Source organism: Equus asinus, chromosome 14 (assembly GCF_041296235.1).
Source record: "Equus asinus isolate D_3611 breed Donkey chromosome 14, EquAss-T2T_v2, whole genome shotgun sequence".
NCBI lineage: Eukaryota > Metazoa > Chordata > Mammalia > Perissodactyla > Equidae > Equus > Equus asinus.
The window spans coordinates 27,146,228-27,157,568 of NC_091803.1; the positions used below are offsets into that span (position 1 = coordinate 27,146,228).

The 11,341-nt window shown below is 48.7% G+C and overlaps 1 pseudogene; it reads right to left on the reverse strand.

The window, feature by feature from the left end:
• Nucleotides 1-574: 574 nt before the first annotated feature.
• On the reverse strand, nt 575-11,113 carry LOC123276694 (histone H1.8 pseudogene; annotated as a pseudogene).
• Between the last annotated feature and the right edge of the window lie 228 nt (nt 11,114-11,341).

The window sequence follows — 11,341 nt, forward strand, 5'->3', positions numbered from 1 at the left end:
GTGGATGGAGTCTTTATTGATAGATGAATTAAATGAAATAAATACACAGAGTGATGGATGGTTGGGGAACGAGAGCTCAAGCAGAATCTTGGTCCCTTTCTACCCCAGCTTCTAGCTCTTGGCTTCTGCCTTCTTGCTGGACACTCTGCGCGACGAGGCCTTGCTGAGCATGCCAGGCCTTCTTGGCCCTTGGGGGCCTCTGTCTTCCTGGCCAGGAGTGCAGGCACCGTCTTGGACTTACTGCCCTTCCGAGGAGGAGCGGCCTTGGTTTTCAGCCCCTCCCCAGCCTCCAGGGCAACGTCCCCTTTAGGGACCTTGGCTCCCTCCTTCTTTTTGGCTGGGGAAGCAGCACCATTCTTACCCTTGGTGACTGAGTTGTTGTTTTTTTTAAGTATGTAGTTAGCATCTTTATACAACTTAAATGTTTTTGCTGAGGAAGATTCTCCCTGAGCTAACGTCTGTGCCAATCTCCCTCTATTTTGTATGTGGGTCACTGCCGCAGCACAGCCACTGACAAGTGGTGTAGATCCACGCCTGGGAACCGAACCCCAGGCCGCCAAAGAGCATGCCAGACTCAACCATTTGGCCACGGGGCTGGCCCCTGTGCATTTGGAACTCTGACCCCCAGCTTTGTTTTCCAGTGGGCCTCAGCACCTTGGCTGCTCCCTCTGCCTTTGACCTTTGACTCCATGCTGGGCCCATTGGTACTGGGAGGGGCCTGTGTGGCCTTGTCTGGTTGTCGGGGGGACCTTCCTGGCCTCACCCAGTCTTGCCACTTCGTCCTTGGGCTAGTCCCCTTTCTTGGGGGCCTTCTCCTTGGCTGAACATGGTTTGGAGGGAGTCGTCCTCACCTCCCCTGCCTTCCTGGGTCCCCTTTGCACCTCACTTGGGTTGGGAGGTCCTTCTTTGCCTCACTTCGTTTCTTGGGGCCCTTCTCCTTGGCCTCACTGGGTCTCCTGGGAGCTGTCACGGCAGGCATCTTCCTAGGCTGGATTTTCCTTTTGTGTTTGGAAGCTAATTTGAAGCTGCTGGTGGCCCCTTGGCCTTGGAGCTGATGGGCCTCAGGAGGAGGCTGCAGTGCATGCCCGTGGCAGCAGGTACTTGAACCGGATGCTGTCCAACGTCAGGTACTTCTGCAGGATGTAAATCTTGATGGCTGCCATCAAGGCGGCTGGGTGCTGCTCTCCTGCCTGCAGCACCTCCAGCGCCACGTGTAGCACAGGAGGGAGGTCGCTGGCGCTCTGCTTCGTGTTATAGACGAGGAAACCGAGATGCAGAGAGGCAAAAGGACTGTCATCTTCACATGGCCTGTAAGTGGCGGAGCTGGGTTGAAACCCATCGTGCTCTTTAACCCCGCTCCTGGGTGGGGCAGGCAGTTTGGTTTTGTCCCCACACGGTTATCCCCTTTGTCCATTTTGGCAGAACCTCACTTTTGTTTAGATGCCCACCCCTCCCCATCATGATTTAGGGTTACATTCTGATGAGTCTAAAGTAATCAAGGTCACCCTAGTCCCATTGCTGGTGATTGGTTTAGGAACAGGCATATGACATGATTCTGGCCAATGAGATGTGAAGGGAAGAATACAGGGGCTTCTGGGAAGGTTCTCTTCACAGATAGAAAGCAACATTTGGGAAAAGGTGTAACACTCGGAACCATGGCAGCCATCTTATGCTCTGAGGCAGCTAGTCTGCAGAAAGCCACATTTCAGCTCGGAAAATCAGAATGCAGAAAGAACTTGGGTTTTTGTTGTTTCTGGCACGGCAGTATGAACAGACTTCCTTTTAGGTAAGAGAGCTGCTTTTCCTTCATTGGGGTTTCGTGTTGTTTGCAGCTGAAAGCCTTCTTAATGAACCCATCTCTTAATGAGTAAAACCAAAGCCGATTTCCTAGTGGGGAGGAAGAGAAGGATGCTAACCCAGGACGGCGGAGAGGTGAGGATGGGGTTGGTGAGTGGGGCAAGGATCTGTGGGCTGTGATAAGGGATTGATTTTGTTCTCAGAGCAGTGGGAAACCTCTGGAGGGTTTGAACATTCACTCAGTGGCCGCGTGGAGAATTATTTGGGAGTGGGTGGGAGTGGAGGGCGGGAGCCGCAGACATTCAGATGAGAGGTGAGGCGGGGCGGGTAGAGCAGGAGGCAAGCAGGTGGATTCCAGCTGTATTTTGGAGGCGGGGCCATCAGCGCTTGCTGATGGATTAAAGGCAGGGGTGAGGAATGACAGGACTGGTGGGAAGGAAGGCAGGGAGAGAACAGTATCTATGAGCCACTGCCATAGGCTCACGGTTAACTTAGCATCAGTCACATCTGTCTCTGCTGCTTACTGACTGTGAACTTCTGTGAGATTCCAGAGTCTGAACCGGACCCACATTTTCTATTTCCGTGTCTGTTTTATTCATCACCTAACACAGCACTTTGTACACGCTAGAGACAAAAATAAATGTTTGTTGAGTGAATAAACACATGCATGTATTCACTCACTCCCAGTCCGCTCATTGCAGAGGCTGGCATAGTTTGGCGTGCTGTAGGTTCTCCATCAGGCTTCACGGAACGAATGAGTGAGCAGTCGTGTGCCTCTCCTGGTGTGCCGTGCGGCCTGCCCCACAAGGAGCTGGAAGATGGCAGAAAAGCACTGAGCTCCTGCTTCTGCCGAAGACCGTGGCACCGTGACATCAACCTGCCACTCAGAAAGACGGCAAATCTATCGGGTCATAAATTTGACTGCAAACTAATATGCTAGCAATAATAAACATTAATTAAACTCTTAATTCTCCATCATTTTGCTTGTCATAATACATTTTAGAAGGGCATCAGGGCTGATTCTGATGGGTTGAAGATCTTAAAAAAAAAATCCAGGGAAGTTTGAGCTCATGCATTCTTCTTCTCAAGACGCTATTTCTATAGTAAGCAGGGAGAATTTTTTGGTCATTTGCTCTCTATACAGTGGCAATAAATTGTGTATTTACATGTTTACTTATTCATTCACTTATTAATTCAACAAATATATATTTAGTGTCAACTAATTCTAAACACTATTCCAGTTCTTGGGGTACAATAATAAACATAATGGGCAGGGACCCTGCCTCATGGAGCCATATTTTCATCAGGAAGACAAACACTAAGCAAGTAACCAAATCAACAATGTAATTTCATACAGTAACCATGCCTGTGGAGAAAATGAAACAGGATGTGAGGTTGGAGAGGGCCGTGGCAGGAGAACTCTTTGAATGAAGTGGTCATGGAAGGTGTCTTCAGTATACACAAATTTCAGGGAGAGTGTTCCAGGAAAGAAAAAGGGACAGCATGTGCAAAGGCCCTGTGCAGGGGAGTGAGTGGGCATGTTTGTGGAAGAAAAGAGAGCCTGTGTGGCTGGAGCAGTCATTTGTATGAGCTGCCTCTGTGCAGCAGGAGGTGGTAAGAGGAGTTGGGATGGAGAAAGGGCTCTGGCCTGGACTTCATTCAGGCATTTATTTGTCTATTCAATGTGTAGATGGCAGGTGCCTATTTGGCACAGGTACTATGCGAGGCAGTATCCAAAGATAAAGACCACTGCCTGGGGACGCTTACCATGGCGAACACAGAGAAGTCAACGGCTCACCGCGTTATAATGTGACGGGAACCACAATGGCGGACGCTGGGTTGTTCACCCACAGGAGGGCTGTGCTTCCCCCCCGCTTGCAGTCCAGTTTGGGCGTGTGGCTTGTGGCTTTTGGACAATAAAATGTGAACCAATAGGACAAGTTCTGCCTTCGGAGCTCATCCATGCTGAGCCCCTGTCACAGTGACCCTTGTTACCCTCTGCCATGACAAGTGGAAATGTTCTAGATAGAGGCTGCTCCGTCCATGCGGGCCCTGGAGCCAGGCTGGCGACCCTCAATGGTCAAGTGGTGTGTGAGAGAAACAGAACAGCACCGTGTGAGCCTCTGAGGTCGTGGGGTCACTTATGACTGCGGTATAGCCCGGCCCTTCCCGACTGATGTGGCCACGGATGGATAAGCACAAGAGCGGAACACGAGACCCAGCCTGAGGGAGTCAGGCAAAGCTTCCCAAGGAGCTGGAAGGACAAGTGGGGACTCTCCAGCGATGGGAAGGGAGCAGGCGCTACGGGCAGAGGGAGAGAGAAACCTCCCTCAGGCGGGGGGGTCACAGAGGAACCACAGGTGAAGCTCCAGACGGTGTCATTAAGAGCAGGCTTTGGGCTCAGACAGGCGTGGGTTTGACTTCTGTCTCTGCCACTCTCTGTGTCTATGATCTTGGGCAGAAGCTCCTGACGTTTCCTGTGTATCAGGTTTCTCGTTGCACGAGAGGCAAGATGACACTCCCCCGCCTGTGCCCGGGACCTGTGTATAAGCACTCGTTCAGAGTGGCGCATCGTTAGAGGTAAGGGCAGATGCCCAGGGTCACTGGCTCCAGCTTTGTCCTGACCTCCACCAAACCCCAAAACTGCAACAATGAGAGCCAGCACACATGGGGCATCTCACATGTGCCAGCTCTACCTGCTTTGCACGCATTACAAAACCATAGAACATTAGTGCTACCATCTTTCTCATTTGACAAATGAAAAAATGGGAGCACAGGGTGTAAATGACTTGTCCAGAATCGCACAGCTGCAAAGTGGCAGAGCTGGAATTCTGACATGAGGTCTGAGTCCGGTGTCCACACTTGTAACCATGAGGCCATCTTCTGCTGCTGAGCTTACACACCTGAGGGGTTCATGCCCAATGGTGGAGATGAGATTCCTGGTCCAAGAGGTGTGGCTAAGACTCCTGTCCTGGCGCAAGTTGAAGAGAGGGAGGGCTCCTGGCCAGATATGCCAGCAGGGGAGATGCTGTGACCTAGAAGATGGGATGAAACAGGCAGGGGTGGGTCCCAAAAGGAAAGTGGCTGATGAGGACCTGGGACTTGCACCAGGTTTCTTACAGCGAAGGCCAATCTTCACTGAGCCCCTGTTCCAGGCCAGGATGTACACTCTGTGCTCTTCATACTGGGCTGCACACAGCTGTCTGCGGACATTGGAGCAGCCATCCGCTGGGCCTTCAGATCTCGCATTCTGAGTGTGTCTTTATGAGCGAGTGCTGTTGCAGATGTTCCTGAGGAGAACCCAGAGAGGAAAGCAGGATGAGAAGACCCTGGGGTGTCAAGGGGGGCTCCCTCCCTCTGGGCTTCATCCCAAGGGCAGTGGGAAGCCAGCACAAGAGCTTTAAGAGCCCCTCGGGGAGCATTAACATATATTTTTCCTTTTGACAGACTCACTCTGGCTGTCACTAGGATTGCAAGGGAGAAAGACTGGGGGTGGAGAGACCACTTAAGATGCTGATGCAATCATCCTGTCTGGTCCAGGTCGAGACCAGGGGCTGCAAAACGGAGAGCAGCGGGTGCATCTCTCTCTCTGGACTTGTGACCCTGGATTAGTGCTCCAGTGACACTTCATCTCCTCCTCCTTCTTCCTAGGAGAAAGGGCTACCTGACCTATGTTTATGTTTCCAAAGTGGCAGTTCTGCAAATTGTAGCTGAGATTTCTGCACTGCCCACATCCCCCACGTTCCGGTCCCAGGCCACGTAGCCCTGGCAAGCTGGTCACTGTGCTTCTTATTTTGTTTTGTTTCCTGAGATTTCTGTTTGGTTAGTGGCAGGGCTCTTTACAGGTTTAAGTTCATAAGGCCAGGTTCCAGCTCTCATCTCATCCTCCAGCTCTCCTGTCACAGGTGAGCAGCCTGGGTGACCTGGCCCAAGGTGAGCAGTGTTTTCTGGACTCTGGGCATCTGCTCCAACTCGGCAAACCTCCCCGTGGGAGCTGAAAAAGCATGGGTCAACTTTCTTTTCCAATTAGCTCCGCATTTTGTATAAAGACAAAATCCTTTATTAAGTTAATGAGGCATAATAATTATTAATTGCTAATTATTCATAGTTGCTTAGTCTATTTAAAAGAAATGATACCATTTAGAGCAAGATTTAAAGATATGCAAATATCAAACAGCCTCGTTCAAATATTCAGTTACTTTGTGTGACCCTGGCAGACACGTTGACTTTTTTGCCAGGAAAAAAATTCTAAATTCTCTGACTTGGAAAGTTAGCGTACCACCTGTCTGTCCTTGGCCAACCTCCTTAACGTCTGACTGTCAGTTTCCCCACCTGTGGAACGGGGCTGTGAATACCTGCTTGCCGCCCTGCTAGGCCTTTTGTGAGAGGGCGTCAGAAAAGCGCATAGCACAGCACTGAGCCCACGCTGAAAAAGTTGAGAAATACAAGTTATCTATTAGAAATTGCTTCTTCATCTGACCCTGGATGTATCTCCTCGTTTTAAATTAAATAAATAACTATATACATATATAAATATGTGTTTATGTGTCTATATCTACATCTATCTATATCTAAAGCTATAGCTGTCAACTCTGGCTCAGGGTTCTTAAGCCTTCAGGATAACTCAAAGCTATAAAAATACTTGCAGGCAATGCTAACACGTTACTGACGCATTCAGGCCTCTCCGTTCAAATGCCTACACCCTTTCTCTGTTTTGGAATGCGGGAGGCAAAGGTTTTCTCTTCTTCACTCTTCCTGCTCCGTGCTGTGTGGTGAAGCTGAAAGAGTGGGATGCTTATTTCTCCCTGTTGGTTCAAGGACTAGAAGTTAGCCAACTGTGGGGACCAGAGAGGGTGACCACTGGGCTTCCAAGACACCCCTTGAATCTCCTCCCTGGCAGCCTCTCCGGGTCACTACCCCAGCACCGTCTCCTGGGCTCCTTCTAAGCTCCAGTCGTCTGAGGGTGGGGACTTCGGTGTTTGTTCACCCTCTGAATTGCACCCTCCGGATCCAGTGGCTTACTGAGAGAAACCCCTCTTCTTTTTAAGAAGCCTAGTTAAGGAGTTACACATACCGGAGGGAAAACCCTCTCTCACCTTAGCCAGAACCACTTACACTGAGATGGCAGGGATGAGACCAGCCCCGCCAGCTCCAGGGACAACAAGTTCCACGTTGGCAGCTACAGGAGGTAGTGCGGAGCCAAACCTAGCGGTGACAACAAAGTCAGGTTCCAAATGGAGCGAGAGCAGCAACCGCGGTAGGTGAAGCCAGGGCAGCGAGTGGGGGAAGCCACTAGGGCTTGAGAAAGTTCCATGTGCCGGATGCTGTTCCAAACAGTGTCACACTTCGCCTGACTTGTCCAGAATTGTTTATCATTCTCTTCACGTCACTGATGAGGACACTGAGGCCCAGAGAAGGTGAAGGACATTTTCAAAGCCCTGTGGCCAGCAAGTGTGAACCTAAAATATGTGCCCTTAACTGTGACAACACTCTCTGTAGCCCTTTAATGTCTCCTAAAGGGAAGGTGGCGGTCACTCAAGACGTAGCCAGAGAAAGGGACGGTAGAAGGAAGATGTGAGGAGGCTGAGAGTTCATGGCTGTTTATTGTGGCCAATGTAATCATCACCACTTGTCACTTTTCCCCAAGAGGAGGGGAGACTCAGCTGATTTTAGTATGCGGCTCAACCACAATTACTACAATGGCCGTAGAGTAATGGCCACGTCCTGATCCTGGGAAACTGAATATGCTAGGTTACGTGGCAAGAGGAATTCAAGTTGCAGATGGAGCTAAGGTTGCTAATCAGATGACTTAGAGTAAGGAGAAGACCCTGAATCGTCTGCGTGGATCCAACCGAATCACAGGGTCCTTCAGTGGAGACAAGGAGGCAGAGAGAGAGAACCAGAGAGGTGGCATCATGAGACCCACCTGTCATTGCCAATTTTGAAGAGGGAGGAAGAGGATCAAGAACCAAGGACGTTGGGCAGACTCTAGAAGCTGGAAAAGGCAAGAAAACAGACAAGCCCCTGAGCCTCAGGGGGAATGAAGCCCTGATGGCGCCTTAATTCTAGTCCAGTGACACCCATTTCACACTTCGGACCACCAAAACTAGAACATAGAAAACTTGCATTGTCTTAAGCCACGGCATTCCCGGTAATTTGTGGCAATAGCAACAGGAAGTTAATACAGCAGGGCAACTGCACATTTAAAAATCACACACCACCTGAATCTAATCAAACCTTTGGGCTGTAGACTTCGTATCTGTAAGAAGAATGCGAGGTAAAGGAACATGTGAAACAGCCCCACAGGAAGCAATTATCCCAAACTGGAACAAGCATCCTTCTGCAGGACAACCGCCAGAGTCTTGTTCTAAGGCATGAAAACAAGGGGGCACTGAAAGGTGGGGTCCCCACGTGGTTGTCCCTGGGCAATCTTGGCTTGTGCTCTTTGTCCTGATATATTATTAATAGTACCATATTTCACTCTCCAAAATGTTCACATTTAGATGACAAGTGATGTCGTCATTGTATCAGAGGAAGCTTGAGAGACCTACCAACCAAACTCAGTGAATGAAACTGACATGAATCTTGATTTTGGAAAACTAACTTAAAAATTTATTTGTTTAGACAGTTGGGAAATTTGAATATGGACTGGGTATTACATAAGTTTATAATTTTGTGAGGTGTGATGATACCGTTGTGGTTATGTATAAAAATGTCCACCATTTATGAGGTGTTACCGAAGTATTTAGGTGCAGGAGGCATGATCTCTGGGATTTACTTTAAAATAAATCAGATAGAGATGGAATAAAATATAAGGTATAGATGAAACAAATATGGCAAAATGTTGGTAGTCGTTGAAGCTGGGTGATGGACATGCGGGAGTTTGTTATACTCTCTACGTTTGAGTCTGAGAGTTTTCATGATGAAAAGTTAGAAACCCATGTCCTGTGTGTGGCTTTGGATGTTCAGGGCAGACCCAGCCGCCTGGCTCCCCTTGCTCCTCTCATGCTGGACTGGCCTCACGGGCTGGCTCGAGATAAGACTGGGACACAGAAGGAGGAAATGCCTCCAAAGGTCCTTAAACAAGGCCATGAACACCAGCCCTGGAGTTATGCTTTGGCGAATAAGACTACAAATGTGGATAAGAAATACATTAATACCTTGATTCTCATTTGCCATTGTTTCTTGTGGGAAACCTCAGGGGGAGGTACGGCTCTGGTTTGAGGTAAAATTCAGGCGTCCTGACATTCATACGAATGGAGGGATATAAGACGAAAAACCATCCGTGAACTGCTGCCTAGCAGGGCTAGTCGCAGCAAGCACCAAGTAGTGGAAAGATCATGAGTTTTGGGTCCAAAATCCTGGTTCTGTCATGTCATACCTATGTGACTTTAGGCAAGTCACTTGACCCCTCTGAATCCCAGCTTTGGGAAAAGAAATCCTTATTTCTCAGATCATTGAGAGGATGAAATACTCTAACATATGAAAAAGGTCAGACACATAGTAGGGCCTTAATAAGCATTTCTTCTCCATCACTTCCTGCGGCATGGATGTTTCGGATATCAGTCATTCACATTCTATTTTGGATACTATCTGATGTTTAGAAATGTGTTGTTTTCTGATTATAAAATAATGTTTATTCATTATAGAAGACCTAAAAGACTATAGAAGCATAAAAAATAAAATAAAAATCTTCCGTAAAACCACCCATTAAAGATTTCAGCGGTACATATTGTGATTCGCTCCCATTTTCTCTCTCTCTCTGTCTCTGTCTCTGTTTCTTTGTGTGTGTATGTAAAAATAATTGCGATCATCTTTTTTCTTATTTTTGAGGAAGATTAGCCCTCAGCTAACATCTACAGCCAATCCTCCTCTTTTTGCTGTGGAAGACTGGCCCTGACCTAACCTCTGTGCCCATCTTCCTCTACTTTATACGTGGGACGCCTGCCACAATGTGGCTTGATAAGTGGTGTGTAGGTCCACGCCTGGGATCTGAACTGGTGAAACCCTGGGCCACTGAAGCGGAACTTGTGAACTTAACTGCTGCGCCATGGGGCTGGCCCCTGGGGTCATCTTATATACAGATTTTTCTATCTGATTATTTCAATACGTTATAAAAGTTTTTCTCCCTGTGGTTTTTTTTTTCCTCCATGTTTAACAATAAAAGCATATGAGGCTTTGGAGTAAAATCAACCTGGGTATGAGAATTCAAGCTTTACCATTTCTTAGATTTTGTCCCTGGGAAAATTCTGAGTCTCCTTTCATAGGGTCAGTGTGGGGTTTAAATGGCGTAAAGCGCATAGAACTCGGCACACAGTTCCTAAAACACAGTAAGTGCTTATAAGACGGTGGAGGCTGTTACTAATTTGACTGGACTCCTGCGTCTGTTAGGCTTGGTTCTGCTGCGATGACAAACAGCACAGCAATCTCAGCCACTTAACACAAGTCTGCTCCTTACTGCCAACTGAAAGCACTCTCTTGGGTGGCTGTTTTTACATAGTGATTTAGAACTCCAGGTCACTTCCATCTTGTAGCATTTCCACCGCATACGTTTCCATGATTGCCAAGGCAGGGAAGATAAGCTGGAAGATTTTACACGAGCAATTAAACACTTTGATCCAGAAGAAATATGCATACATTCTACTTACAACCAATTGGCCAGAACTGATGGCATGGCCCCACCTTCACAGAGTAAGGGTGTGGAGAAAAGTAACCCTCCCAGGTACTCAGAAGAGGAGGACACCCAAATTAGGTGAGCAGTAGGCATCTCTGCCACGGCGTTCTCTCTACGCTGGGATTGTTTGCTCCTGTGGAAATCAGTGCACTTGGATTCAAGGTCAGCCCCAGTGCGTCTATGAGTCCTCAGCCCTGACCTGGTAAAGAGAAGAAAAGGCAGGTGATTCAGACGCACTGATGTCTCCTGGGTCTGCCTGAAGCTGAGGTTCCCGCCGTGGTTCAACGCAGTTCTCTCTGTGTGTCTGAGATTTACTGCCCCCTTGCTCAGGGCTGCGAATGGTGCAGTTAAGCAAAAGGGTCTGGCTGACCACAGTCAGCATTTCATCAGTGCCCTCTCATCACCCTGGTCTACAACTTGTCCCGAGGGCCACTGGTCCCAGAAGGGAGTGTATCAGGCCCTGCTGTGGTGTTTAATACCACTGCATCACGGGGTGCAGGACACTAAGTAGATCTGAGCCCTGGTGCATGGGGGTGGGGGAAGGGCCGAGGGGCTCCTGGGGAATTACCAGATCTCCCAGAGGATCTGCTTCTTGAAGTTATGCCTCTTGGTTTTCATTCCTTCTTCCTTCTTCCAAAGCATGTCAGTCTTTTGCCTTGCCAGAAGTGGGTGGTGGGTAAAGGAAAGACAATTTTAAGGGTCAGAAAACATGGGTGTGCATTATGGCTTTGCCCCCCACCAGCTATGTGTCCTGGGGCAAGTTGCTCCCCATCTCTGGGCCGGCATCTTCTCATTTATATAATGAGGACAGGATGAGCTCTCTGACTTCCATCATTCTATGATTCTGAGGCTCCGTATGTGAGCTCAGAT